This window comes from Schistocerca cancellata, chromosome 11 (genome assembly GCF_023864275.1).
Source record: "Schistocerca cancellata isolate TAMUIC-IGC-003103 chromosome 11, iqSchCanc2.1, whole genome shotgun sequence".
NCBI classification, from domain to species: Eukaryota; Metazoa; Arthropoda; class Insecta; order Orthoptera; family Acrididae; genus Schistocerca; species Schistocerca cancellata.
The window spans coordinates 96,596,997-96,612,354 of NC_064636.1; the positions used below are offsets into that span (position 1 = coordinate 96,596,997).

Genomic DNA, 15,358 nt, shown 5'->3' on the forward strand with positions numbered 1-15,358 from the left:
GCAGTCAGAGAACTACATAGTAAAATATACTCTCTGGTGTTGTCTCTCTGTGGGAAGCCATTACTCGTTGACTATTGCTGTAATAGTCACATTGTGGGTTTTGTCAATGAATTTTTTGTGTGGTTTCCTTCTTTCGGAAACATTGGACGTTCTTTCATTGGAATTTTCAGCAATTTCATTCAGTTCATATTTGTGTTATGTATCAGGTAAATTTAATGTACACATTTGTGTACAACAGGTCCTTAATGATGTAAAATAGGAAACATAACCTAAAATTTCACTCAGATATATTTGCATGGTGATGGTAGTTATGTGTGGTATTTTTTTCAGTAATTTCAGTACCAGCAGCAAGGAGGAGAATAACTGACCAGTACACATTATTTTACTTTATATTTCTGCCTTTTGACTTACAAATATGGATAAGGAATATCTTTCTGTGGAGAAAGATTGGGACTTGTTTATGGACATAATTGAAAATGGTGAAGTTTCTGACATTAGTTTGAGTGGAGATGAGGATGACAGTGTACCACTTATTGAAAGGCAAATTCCTCGAATAGTGAAACGTGTTGGAGCAGATAAAGTGGGCGTGAATGATGTGTGTAGAAACACCATATCTGAAGATGAAGATGACGGAGATGTGATGGATGCTGAAACGAACTTTTTATGCAATGAAAACAACCCATAATTGAATAACCTGTGTGACAACATGGTGACACCTAAAGAATCCATAAAATGGAAACGCAAGCCTCTAAGTACCATTGCAGAAACATACAAAGCTCCAAATTTTGAAGAATCTGTCTTGTGTTCTCCAATACAATACTTCAAAAGGTATATACCAGATGATTTGTTCACTAGCATGGCAGCACATACTAATATTTATGCATTACGACAAGGCAAATCCTCATTCAAGCAGATAACTCAAGAACTAGAGGCGCTATTTGGTTTGCATATACAGACTGCCGCTTTGAAATTTCCCACATTACGAATGTATTGGGATACAAGCCTGAAGGTAAATGTGTTTTGGGAAAACATGTCACGAGACAGACTTTTAGAATAACGAACAAATTTACACTTGAACAATCTGGAGAAGCCACCTGAAAATAAAGATAAATTTTACAAAGTCAGGCCAGTTTACACAGACATTCGAAAACGCTACAGTGAACTTCCTATAGAAGAGAATGTTTGCGTGGACGAAGGAATTATTCCTTTCACTGGGAAGTTTTCTGCAAAGCAGTATGTCAAGGGGTCATTTCCTTTTGTATCAAGGTGCTACAACTGAACTAAATACCACATGCTGTAAAAAATTTGGATTAGGTCCTGCTGTTGTTTTAGGATTTTCTGTTCCACTCTCAAAAGGTAAAGGTCATAAATTATACTTTGACAACTCCTTTTCATCTTATCATCTGTTTCAAGTTCTGAAATCTCAAGGCATCGATGCAGCATGTACTGTCTGTCAAAACAGATTTGGAAAGAACTTGCCTTTTTCACATGATAAAACAATAATTAAACAAACCACAGGTTACTGTGAAGAAATCACTAGTGCTGATGACATTACCATGTGTAAGTGGTTAGACAATAGGCCAGTTGTATTATGTTCAATCTTTGTTGGTAAAGGCTCAGTGGATGAAGTCGAGCGTTGGGACAAAAAGCACCATAAATATGTGAAAGTAGAAGGACCTGAAATAGTGAGAAGATATAATCATGCAATGGGTGGTGTGGATCTATTTAATCAATTGATAACCTACTACAGAGCTTTCATCAGATCTTGAAAATGGCCTTTGCACATGATTTTTCATGCTGTTGACTTTGCCATTGTGAAAAATTGGTTGGGATACAGACGAGACGCACACAACCTGTCTATCCCAAAGAAGAAGCAAATGGAGGTTCTTTCCTTTCGTATCAGGGTAGCAGATGTATTGATACTGTGCCAAAAGAAAGTGACTGGAAAGAAGAGAGGGCGTCCGTATGATGGACTGGCTTCAGACATGAGTCATACCAAGAAAAAAGAGGAGAATTACGACCAGGTACAGAAGGTACAGAGATACAGTTTGATTTCATTGACCATTTGTCTTTACATGATGTAGGAACTCCAAGTCATTGCAAATTTACAAAATGTACAGGGCGTTCAAGAATTCAGTGCAGAAAATGTAAAGTATATTTGTGTCTCCAAAAGGACATTGTTTTTCGCAGTTTCATACTAAACCTTAAAATCAAGTGTTGACCATGGTTGTTTAAACAAGAATGTAATATGGAATTATTTTTATTGTTTCCTCTGTTTTAAAGTGAAATAAAGTGCGGAATAATTGATCCGTACTGTTAACCTCCTTAATGTATGAAGGAGACTCACCGGAATGTAAAATTGATTTCAGACTTTTTTTTTACAAGTAAATAAAAAATCAGGTCTGAAAGGGTTAAAGAATGTGGCTCTTGCAGCTTTATTACTGCTGCCAGAAGGAGCATATAAATTGACTATAGTGACTCCTGCTACGTTTACTCCAATACCTCACCCCAATTCTAATTTATCAACGTTATGTACGGGGATGCCCTCTCTAACTAAAATGGCCGTGCAACACTCGTTTCAGTGGAAATACTGTAAAAATCGACGTAATTGGACAAATTTAATTGTGCGAATACCACCTCCTGCAGGAGAGAAATATCCGTCGCTGACCCATACAGAAACTGTTTCAGAGCAGCTATTTTAACATCCGACTGTATCCTATTAATGTTTAAAGTGGTAATCGTATATGACTAACATAGGGGAGTGACCTTTTTTCCCCGCTAGTCTATCATTTGATGCCACTCCATGCCGGATACTTCCTGAGAATCTGACTGGAGACCATCGTCCCGGTTTGCTTTAGAACCTTTCTTTTTACTTTTCTTGCGATTTGCATTGAGTCTGGCCTTCACCGAATGTCTGCTCCGCCCACCCCCTGAGTAGTTTTCCACTGAGGGCAGTGTCAGTGGATCTGAGGGGCAGTCGTGTGCCACCATCTCGTCTCGTCTGCCAAAGGCGGCGCAGACGCAGTTTGCAAACGTTCTTCCAATGCCCCGTCACTTCTATGATCACTTTCGTTTGCTGTTTGTGTGTTATTGCTGTAAAACTCCGCTTCTTCGTCTTGGGATTTGGGCTGTGACGTCGCCTGTTGTTGACAATCACTCTTTACCTCGTCACGTTTGGTTTCAGTTGCATCTGCGAGTGAATCCGTCTGCGTTGGTTGACGTACGGGTACTGCAGCACGGGGCTGTGGCGTCACCGAGACGAGCGCATTGCCATCTACTGGCACGTCCAGCGTTACAGAATGGGGCTGTAGTGTCACTTTGACCTGTTCGGGTGATGGTGGCGGATTCGATTTGTTTACTGATGCACTTGACTCAAGAGTTTGAATCTATGCTGACAATATTGTCTGAAACAGTAGTTCCCAGTACTGTTTTCTGAATGTCACCTACAGCTTTCAGCGACAGGCTGATATCTTCTTCATCTGTGCTACTGCCGCTACAAGTTCGACGTCTCTTGTTAGTGGCTATACTACTTTTTCCAGCCGGATTGTCTACAGTGTCTTTCCTGAGTAAAGGTGGAAATGCTTCAAGAGTATTTTGTGGCCCGTCGTCCACATTTCCCTTAATGCTGGAAACTTCACCACCCGTCATTGATTTTCGGTCACAAGATCAGCCAGTTGTAAATTATTCTGCAATACAAACACCTTTTCTGGACAGTTTTGCCAGAGATGCCCACTTTCATATGTGAGAAGTCAAAGTCTGTCCATTGTATATAACGTGCGCTTTGTAGCCACAAACCAAAATATGAGATGGAATGTTCTGTTTGACATGCATATCGACAGAACAAATCTGTGCTGGCTTGACCATCGTTCATTACAAATTTGCCTGATATCACCATATTTAGATAATACGTCTTTTAAGTAGCAGTTTTCTACCTCAGGGGGCAAATTAAATTCTCTGACTTGTTTATAATCAACATCAGCATTTGAAATGGTAACTCTCTACTCACCAAATTATCGCGATGGCGGAATTCAGCTATTCCTTCAAATTCCTGCAAAATCCGTTCCAGCACCAACGAGAAAAGCAGCTTCACAAAAGAGCAGTATTGCTCCAAGTTATAATAAGCAGTGTGCGTCTGATCCGAAGTAACGCCAATAACGTCAACGATCCAGTCATGAGATTACGGGCTGCTTTGTCAAATCCAAATCTTGGGGTATGCTTTCTGGGAAACATGGTTGCCATCTCAGCAGTTAACAGCTCGCGAAAACAAGGAAACTAAAATGCTGCATCACCAGAATCAATTTTACACAACACTGTAACGCAGAGACAGAACGTAAAGTCGTAAAACCCAAACAGAAACGCCACAGCGCGCACGGTCAGGACGGCCGCAAAAGCCGCTATTCTGGTCCCAGACAAACGAAACTTTTGTGTAATTGCTTGTCGAAAGGCTATGAATGATAATGGACACCGCCCAAAGTACAACTGTCCGTAATACAAATATATTTTTAAATTACACTCCTGGAAATGGAAAAAAGAACACATTTGACACCGGTGTGTCCGACCCACCATACTTGCTCCGGACACTGCGAGAGGGCTGTACAAGCAATGATCACACGCACGGCACAGCGGACACACCAGGAACCGCGGTGTTGGCCATCGAATGGCGCTAGCTGCGCAGCATTTGTGCACCGCCGCCGTCAGTGTCACCCAGTTTGCCGTGGCATACGGAGCTCCATCGCAGTCTTCAACAATGGTAGCATGCCGCGACAGCGTGGACGTGAACCGTATGTGCAGTTGACGGACTTTGAGCGAGGGCGTATAGTGGGCATGCGGGAGGCCGGGTGGACGTACCGCCGAATTGCTCAACACGTGGGGCGTGAGGTCTCCACAGTACATCGATGTTGTCGCCAGTGGTCGGCGGAAGGTGCACGTGCCCGTCGACCTGGGACCGGACCGCAGCGACGCACGGATGCACGCCAAGACCGTAGGATCCTACGCAGTGCCGTAGGGGACCGCACCGCCACTTCCCAGCAAATTAGGGACACTGTTGCTCCTGGGGTATCGGCGAGGACCATTCGCAACCGTCTCCATGAAGCTGGGCTACGGTCCCGCACACCGTTAGGCCGTCTTCCGCTCACGCCCCAACATCGTGCAGCCCGCCTCCAGTGGTGTCGCGACAGGCGTGAATGGAGGGACGAATGGAGACGTGTCGTCTTCAGCGATGAGAGTCGCTTCTGCCTTGGTGCCAATGATGGTCGTATGCGTGTTTGGCGCCGTGCAGGTGAGCACCACAATCAGCACTGCATACGACCGAGGCACACAGGGCCAACACCCGCCATCATGGTGTGGGGAGCGATCTCCTACACTGGCCGTACACCACTGCTGATCGTCGAGGGGACACTGAATAGTGCGCGGTACATCCAAATCGTCATCGAACCCATTGTTCTACCATTCCTAGACAAGCAAGGGAACTTGCTGTTCCAACGGGACAATGCACGTCCGCATGTATCCCGTGCCACCCAACGTGCTCTAGAAGGTGTAAGTCAACTACCCTGGCCAGCAAGATCTCCGGATCTGTCCCCCATTGAGAATGTTTGGGACTGGATGAAGCGTCGTCTCACGCGATCTACACGTCCAGCACGAACGCTGGTCCAACTGAGGCGCCAGGTGGAAATGGCATGACAAGCCGTTCCACAGCACTACATCCAGCATCTCTACGGTCGTCTCCATGGGAGAATAGCAGCCTGCATTGCTGCGAAAGATGGATATACACTGTACTAGTGCCGACATTGTGCATGCTCTGTTGCCTGTGTCTATGTGCCTGTGGTTCTGTCAATAAAGTTTCCCCTTCCTGGGACAATGAATTCACGGTGTTCTTATTTCAATTTCCAGGAGTGTATTTAGCAGTGCGAACCAAACTGCGATCTCTGTTTACGTTGCTACGCAGAGATACGATCTACGGTACAGGGGTTCACTGATGTCGCTTTGAGTACTAAAAACTCAACGGAACTGCCCATTGCTCTGCTTCTTTCGATGCGTTTTATTTACATTTGACTTTTTTTCCTGGAAGGCTAATCGGAAGTTTGCGTCAATGACAGAGTTACCGCCACAATCTTATCTTTACAGATACGCACTAACATTGAATTTACTTACGTTATTACAGTGCCTGTGGTATTCCGAATTACGGTGCAAAGTTCCTGTGCACCTCCGAAGGAACAGGCGAAGCGGCGACTACAGGTGCTATGAAATACGAGAAACGCTTCCGCAGTCGCGAATACGGACAACCGTCAGATGTACAGTGGAATGACGACAGTGAAAGTTTGTGTCGGACCGGGACTCGAAGCCGTGTTTCCCGCTTATCGTGACCGGTCGCAATATCGTATTTATTCGCAGACAGGCAAAATGTCTCACCTGTACAGATGTACGAGTACACGCTGTAGCCGCCGTAGTGCCTGTTCCATTGGAGACGCAAGCATATGCAGCGGAACTTCGCACTGTGATTCGGAATAACACGGGCTCTGCAATGTCGTATTCAGTATATTGTACAACAAGTACGTTTAGATGAAACTTACACCAGTTGTCTTAGTAACGTTACTGGAACCTGAATAATCTGTACAAATATAAAAATACCAGTTACTGCTATTATATACGTGTGCCCTAATAATCTGTACAAATATAAAAATACCAGTTACTGCTATTATATACGCGTGCCCTAATTGCTTTGTACATTAGCATTTCCAACGACAGAGTCCAATGTTAATTACACTAATGGGAAACGTCTAATTTTTTCTGGAATGAAAAATTTTGTGAAGATCACATTAACAGCTATAAATTGTATGCAGGCACGTGTTTGAGATGGACAGTGTTATGTAGAAATTGTCCCCACAAATCAAAATCTTTGAGTGCAACTGTGTCAAACAGAAGAAAAAATTGTATTTGGTAATGCAAGCTGCCAGTCCTACCTCTTACATCATTATGTTCGAACTTCGCCCTACGCACTGCTGTGAGTATGTGCTAACTTTACGAGTTTTTTTGGTCCTTGCGGGAGAGTTTAAAATTCCAACTTTCCTCGGCGCTAGCGGCAACAATCATTCGCTGAGGTAGCGACAAAGGTCCGTGGACTGCATTACACAGGGAATTAACGGAAAAGTCAACTCGGCTTCTGCATTACTACCACGTGAATTTGTGATTAATGGCTGAATGTGCTCACAATCAGTAATGTGTCACTATTCAAGTATGGTGCTGGTTTCGTGATTTTGTAAATAGTGTGCTGGCATTCTAGTGACATGGCGGAATGAAATGAAATGATCATTTGGCATTGTGGGGTGAGAGGCCCCACGCGTGGGAGTTCGGCCGCCGTATTGCAAATCCTTTTCAGTTGACGCCAATGATGATGACATGATGATGGACACACAACATCGTCTCGAGGCAGAGAAAATCCCTGGCCTCGCCGAAAAATCAAACCCGGGACTCCAAGCGCGGGAGCCGAGAACACTACGGCAAGACCACGAGCTGCTGACGCTTGGCGGAATATAGGCAGACGCCCGGGTTGGCAGTCATTCAGTGATAATGCATAACGTACCTAAGAAATGAATAATTTAAGCAGTACTGGTGGAGCGAGGTTTGCCATCCAACAACATTATAAAGGGCGCGGGAAAAAAAGTCTGACTAAGTGTAGGGTGGATGGACAGCATGAAACAAAAGAATTTGAGTATAGCAACTGCGGGATCGCAACAGCTTATTTTCAGCGCTACCGGAGCATAATCGAAAACTGTCACGTGGACCTCTTTACTCAAAATGAAAGGTAATTCCCAGAAAAAGTATACATAAACACAGTCTTTGGACTAACCAGCTTTCACGATGAGAACAAGATAAACTGAAAGCATCACGTTCACATGTATCGTACTTAGGACTTCTTCAGAAATGAAAACAGTCACACGACCATGTGTCATGTATTAAAAAGGTCAAAGTGGAAATGAGTGTGCAGAGATGTGGAAGTGCTGATCATGTGCGACAGCAAACGACAGTGACATCTGTTATTAGACATGTGTCCTAAATGAACGGCGGCAGCTCCACTTCCCTGTTTATGTGGTACAAGCAAGACGGCAACATACCCAGTCCCGTTTACCCCTGGTGTCCGAAACCTTAACAGAAGTACTGAGAAATGACAGGTACTGTGAAAAAGCAAAGGACTCACCTCAGGGTGAGTGGCGGACTGCAACGCATTCGCGTTGCTCGAGACGGAGGGTCAATGTGAAGGCTGGCCGGCTGGCCTCGCCCGTTCGTCCTGTCAGTGGGCAGGTGGCCGCTCCTTCAGCAGGGTCCGAGCAGGCACACGGGGGCAAAGGCTTGCTGGTTATTGGGAGCTCCAACGTTAGGCGGGTGATGGAGCCCCTTAGGGGAATAGCGTACAGGGCTGGAAAGGATTCCAACGTGCACTCTGTCTGTCTGCCGGGGAGCCTCATCCGAGATGTGGAGGCGGCCTTGCCTGCGGCTATCGAGTGTACGGGGTGCAGTCGTCTGCAAGTAGTTGCTCACTTCAGCACCAATGATGCCTGTCGCTCTGGTTCCGAGACGATCCTCAGTTCGTACGGGCGCTGGCGGATTTGGTGAAGACCGCTGGCCTCGCGCGCAGGGTGCAAGCAGAGCTCTCTATTTGCAGCGTCATTCCCAGAGTAGATCGGGGTCCTTTGGTTTGGAGCCGAGTGGAGGGTCTCAACCAGAGACTTCGTCCGCTCTGTGATGGTCTCGGCTGCAGATTTCTAGACTTGCGCTATTGGGTGGGAAATTGTGGGACGCCCCTAGATAGGTCAGGGGTACACTACACAAAGGAAGCGGCTACTCGGGTAGCAGAGTACTTGTGGCATACACATGGGTTTTTTTTAGGCTAGGCAGTAGTGCGAGGTGTCCTGATGAACACTCACCAGTCGACGTGCAGGCAGAGAAATCAGGACGCGCTCTGTGTAAAGACACTTCAGCTATCAAGATATTAGCAGTAAATTTCCAGTGTGTTCGGAATAAAGTTTACTGCCCACCAGGAAGCGTGTGGCGTGCAAATTATTCTCGGAACTGAGACCTGGCTGAACCCTGAGATAGGAAGTTCTGAAATATTTAGTGAGGGTTGGAACGTGTATCAGACAGACAGATAAGACACCGTAGGAGGTGGTGGTGTCTTCATTGCAGTTGACAAAAATATTGTGTCTACTGAGGTCGAAGTAGAGTGTGATTGTGAAGTTATCTGGACACGTTTAACAGGGCTAGGGAAAATAGAGTTAATTGTGGGCTGTTATTACTGGCCACCAGGTTCCACCGTCACAGTTCTAGAATCATTCAAAGGGAGTCTACATTCTGTATCGCAGAAGTACCCAGATCATGCTATATTAGTCGGAGGCGACTTCAACCTACCTAGTATAGACTGGGATGTCTGTGGATTCGTTACAGGTGGTACAGACAAGCCGTCGTGAGAATTACTTTTGAACACATTATCCGAAAACTGTCTTGAGCAGCTACATCGACAGCCAACGCGTAATGGAAATATTTTAGATCTGGTAGCCACGAACAGACCAGACCTTATCTATGGTGTCAGTGTTGAGACAGGGATTAGTGATCATGATGTTGTCATTACGACTATGGTTACGAAAGTTAAAAACTCGGTGAAGAAGGCTAGCAGAGTATTCTTACTAGAAAGAGCAGATGTTAGCATCCCACTTAGTAAATGAATCAACTTCATTGACTTCCGGCACGATGGACGTGGAAGTATTACGGGCAAATTTTAAACACATTATAAATCACGCATTGGACAAGTATGTGCCAAAAATGTGGGATACGGACGGAAAAGACCCACCGTGGTTTAACAGCGCAATTCGGAGAATGCTCAGGAAGCAAAGGCAGTTGCACTCGCGGTACAAGAAAGATTGGGAGAATGAGGACAGGCAAAAGTTAGTAGAGATTCGTGCTGCTGTAAAAAGAGCGGTGCGCGAAGCATTCAACCACTACCACCGTCATACCTTAGCAAAAGATCTTGCTAAAAACCCAAGGAAATTCTGGTCTTACATAAAATCGATAAGCGTGTTGTAGGCTTCCATCCACTTACTCACTGATCAGTCTGGCCTGACAACCGGAGACAGCAAAACGAAAGCTGAAATTTTAAATTTAGCATTTGAGAAATCTTTCACGCAAGAGAATCGTACAAACATACCACCGTTTGAGTCTCATACAGATTCCCATATGGAGGGCATAGTGATAGACATCCCTGGGGTTGTGAAGCAGCTGAATGGGTTGAAAATAAATTGCCAGATCCTGATGGGATTCCAATCAGGTTTTACAGAGAGTACTCTACTGCATTGGCTCCTTACTTAGCTAGCTTTTATCACAAATCTCTTGCCCAACGTAAAGTCCCGGGCGACTGGAAAAAAGCGTAGGTGTCGCCTGTATATAAGAAGGATAGAAGGACAGATCCTCAAAATTGCTGATCAATATCCGTAACGTCGGTTTATTGCAGGATTCTTGGACATATTCTCAGTTCGAATATAATGAATTTCCTTGAGACAGAAGTTGCTCTCCATGAATCAGCATGGCGTTAGAAAGCACCGCTCCTGCAAAACGCAACTTGCGCTTTTTTCACATTAAATCTTGCGAACCATGGATGAAGGGTATCAGACGGATGCCATATTCCTCGACTGCCAGAAAGCGTTTGACTCAGTGCCCCACTGCAGACTCCAAAGGTATAAGGATATGGGATTGGTTCCCAAGTATGTGAGTGGCTCAAAGACTTCTTAAATAATAGAACCCAGTATGTTGCCCTCAATGGTGAGTGTTCATCGGAGGTGCGGGTATCATCTGGAGTGCCCCAGGGAAGTGTGGTGGGTCCGCTGTTTTCTGTCTACATAAATGATCTTTTGGATAAGGTGGATAGCAATGTGCGGCTGTTTGCTGATGATGCTGTGGCGTACGGGAAAGTGTCGTCGTTGAGTGACTGTAGGAGGATACAAGATGACTTGGACAGGATTTGTGATTGGTGTAAAGAATGGCAGCTAACTCTAAATATAGATGAATGTAAATTAATGCAGATGAATAGGAAAAAGAATCCTGTAATGTTTGAATACTCCATTAGTAACGTAGCACTTGAGATAGTCACGTCGATTAAATATTTTGGGGGTAACATGGCAGAGTGATATGAAGTGGGACAAGCATGTCATGGCAGTTGTGGGGAAGGCGGATGGTCGTCTGGTTGATTGGTAGAATTTTGGGAAGATGTGGTTCATCTGTAAAGGAGACCGCTTATAGAACGCTGGTGCGACCTATTCTTGAGTACTGCTCGAGCGTTTGGGATCCCTAACAGGTCGGATTGAGGGAGGACATAGAAGCAATTCAGAGGCAGGCTGCTAGATTTGTTACTGGTAGGTTTGATCATCACGCGAGTGTTACGGAAATGCTTCAGGAGCTCGGGTGGGAGTCTCTATAGGAAGGGAGGCGTTCTTTTCGTGAATCGCTACTGAGGAAATTTAGAGAACCAGCATTTGAGACTGACTGCAGTACAATTTTACTGCCGCCAACTTATATTTCGCGGAAAGACCACAAAGATAAGATAAGAGAGATTAGGGCTCGTACAGAGGCATATAGGCAGTCATTTTCCCTCGTTCTGTTTGAGAGTGGAACAGGGAGAGAAGATGCTACTTGTGGTACGAGGCACCCTCCGCCACGCACCGTATGGTGGATTGCGGAGTATGTATGTAGATGTAGATCTATGTTCTCAGTTGTTTAAAAATGACTGGGTAATGCAATTCTTTATTGTAGCCATTGGTGAAAACTCAGTGTATGCTGTGCCACCGAGTAATAGGCAGCCAGCGTAAGTTTTCAGTTGAAAGACACTACAATACATATCACAAAGACGAGTGTAGTGTACTCAACAGTGAAGAACGGCAAGCAAAATTAAATGTCCTTAAGAAAATGGATGAGACACATCAACTCGATTTTACAGTATGTCAGAGTAACTGATACTTCTTAGATTCTTGTGTTACATTTATGTCTATTTTACTGTATGCTGCACAATGTACTGTTTTCAATTTTCCAGAATGACAACCACACTAAATCTTCACTGCAAGCAAGTTTTAAAATTACATTAAGAATTGCGCAATCTGGGAAACCCTTTTACGAAGGGGAGTTTGTGAAAGGGTGTCTCACTATTGCTGCAGAACTTGTGTGTCCCACGAACGTTAGCAGGTTTCAAGAAATCAGTCTATCCAAACAAACAGTGACAAAGACGTATTAGTGCTATGGCCCGCAATGTGCACAGGCAGCTAATAAATAAGGCAAAAGAATTCGTTGCTTTCTCCATTATGCTCGATGAAGCAACAGATCTTACAGATACAGCCCAAGTTGTGATATACATACGAGGTGTCGATAACGCACTTTGTGTAACAGAGGACGTTTTGGACTTAGTACCTTTGAAAGGGACTACTACAGGTGCGGACTTACTCCAAGCTGTCGAGCAAGCGATTGATGGTGTCGGTATGGATTGGAATCTGTTAGTCTCAGTGACTACAGATGGAGCACCATCAATGCAAGGCCACCGGAGAGGACTCATAGCACGGATGCGCCAAAAGCTAGGGCGCACAAATGGGACATATGGAAATCACTGCATTCTGCATCGAGAGGCACTTTGTGCAAAATCAGTAACGTTAGCAAACGTCATGCAAATTTTTGTGCATAGTATAAACTACCTGAAGACACATGGGCATAAGCATCGCCAGTTTCGGCGGTTCTTGGAAGAATTAGGAGCGGAGTACGGCGACATAGCTTACTATACTGAAGTACGCTGGATCAGTTGAGGTAAAATGCTGAAAATATTTTTTGATTTACGTTTGGTCATAGTAACATTCTTACATGAGAAGAGAAAAGTGAACCTACGTTGGAAGACCCTTGTTGGATATCAGACCTTGCACTTCTTGTGGACATTACGTCTCACATGAACAGCCTGAACGTCAGTTTGCAAGGTGAAAATAATTTAATTTCTGACATGTTGGAAAAAGCAAATGCCTTTGAAAGGAAGCTTGCACTTTGGGAGCGCCAGCTAATGACAAAACACTGCACATTTCCCGACTCTTGGACTGGTCCATGAAAGTGCTAGATTTCAAGAATACGTATCAATAATGGTAAAAATTAAGGAACAATTTCGAGCACAATTTGCAGATGATACGAGTTTGCCTCCTGCCATTCGCCTCTTTGCTCGACCGTTCTCGTCGTCAGTTGAAGATGCTCCGAATGTTCTACAGATGGAACTGATCGACCTACAGTGCAATACAAGACTGAAGGACAAGTTCCTTGCAGTGCGAAGTTCAAAAGAATTCTATGAAAATTTTTCACAACAAGAATTTCCACGCCTGCACAAAGATGCCGCGAGACTTATGTCCATGTTCGGGTTGACATATGTTTGTGAAAATCAATAAATCAAGGTTTCTATCAAGCATAAGTGATGAAAATCTTCACAACTACTTGCGTTCGTCAATGAGCTGATCTTTTATGCCTGATATTAACTATATCATTCCTCATGACCAGTGATAAATGTGTTTGGATTTATTCCTTTCATAATTAAAAATTATTGTTTACTAACTGTGCATTATTGCATCATTCTGCTCCATGGTACATTATCACGAAAATTGCTCATTAAACCGATTGTTCCAATGTATACTTACATTTAGGGTTTTTTTTAATGTGTGAAGGGCTACGATCAGCTGAAGTCGATAAACAATAACCTTCATCTAATTGTCTGTTATTATGCAGATTTTAGACGGAACTGATAACAGTATTGAAATAGCAGGTGATTGAGAGGTCTGCGGTTATCATTCTGTTCAGAGGTCAGTGAGACAGAAATTATGTGGGTGTAACTGAGGGCACCGAGAATTAGTTATAGGAAACCTTGCATTAGTTTAATGTTATTTGAAATCGTGAATAAGGTTCGCTGTAAGTCGCTGACTGCTCTTTCTTAAATACTAGATCAAAAACATTACGCGTATTTGCGTGCTGTCACTGTATTTCTTGTCTTACTGGGTCAAACTGGTAACATAAAAGTTGATGTCTCAATGAGTAGACTGACAGTATTTTAAATGTTTTAATACGCAAAATACCTTCCCATGGTTGGCTTGCAAGCTGTGGAAAGAGCACTAGAATGCGCTGGTACAGAGTACCCCAGCAAGTGCATAAAGCCACATCTGTGCATAGAAACATGCACTACATGAATGCTGACTGCTGCGGCATGCATGCTGTGACCCGGAAGTTGCACATGTGCAGGAGCACCGCACGCGTGCAGAATTTCTGGCTGGCCCTGAGAAAGCAGAATTTATTACTATCTTATAAAGCAACGGTTGATCATTTTCAGCTAACTCGGACTGGCTCAAAATTTTGGATACTGTATTGCAACTCTGGATCATGATCCATTCTTTGTGGAACCATATTCGGTACCTTTTTCTAAGAAACAGGCCGTACAGAATGAAACAGATAAGATTATGGAATGAGGAGTGATATAACACAGTAACAGCGAATATATCAGTCCACTTATCATTGTCAACAAGGATGGAGGAGTACATGTTGCCATTGATGCACAAACTCTAAACAAAGTAAAAAGAGAGGTGGACAGGCCTTTAAATCTGGACAAAATGTTGCCAAAATTTCATACTGAGGTATTTAACCAGCTTCAACATGACTGCTGGCTATTGGCAAATCCCATTAAGTCTAGAATCGCATGAATATAAGGCAATCCTGTTTTCCGGGAAATGTTATCGATACAAAGTAGTTCCATTTGGACTGAATACCTCTCTGGCAGTGTTTATTAGAGCTCTGGACTTAGTGTTAGGGGAGGAGTTGAGTTCCAGGATAACTATTTATGTAGATGATTTACTTATCTCCAATGAAAACTGGCAAAAAAGCTCCAAACTGTTGCTCTTCAAGCAGGAGGCATCACTTTAAAAATACAGAAATGTGAACTTGTAAAATTAGAATTTCAATTCTTGAGCCATATAATTACTACTACCGGCATTAATAAGGACCTGGAGAAAGCTACGTGCCTTAGAAAAATTTCCCCCACCAAAAAATAGGAAACAGTTGTAAGCCTTTTTAGGTTTGTGTGGATTTTACAGAAAATTTCTAAGGGGCAACTGTTCAATAATCCACACTTGAACAATCTATAAAAAGATTTAGTGCTTTTGTTTGGACAGACGAGAGTCGGCAGGATTGTGAATCTTTAAAGATTAAACTTTGACATGATAATGTTTTACATCACCCAGTACTGTCAGAGACTTTCAATATGAATACTGACAGTAGCACCTATGGGATTGGTACTGAAATTTTCCAGGAGATAAATGGT

At 43.7% G+C, this 15,358-nt stretch overlaps 1 protein-coding gene across 1 annotated transcript in view; it reads right to left on the reverse strand.

The window, feature by feature from the left end:
* LOC126108685 (poly [ADP-ribose] polymerase tankyrase-1-like) overlaps nucleotides 1-15,358 on the reverse strand; it is a 429,522-nt gene that overhangs the window by 381,777 nt on the left and 32,387 nt on the right. The window lies entirely within an intron of this gene.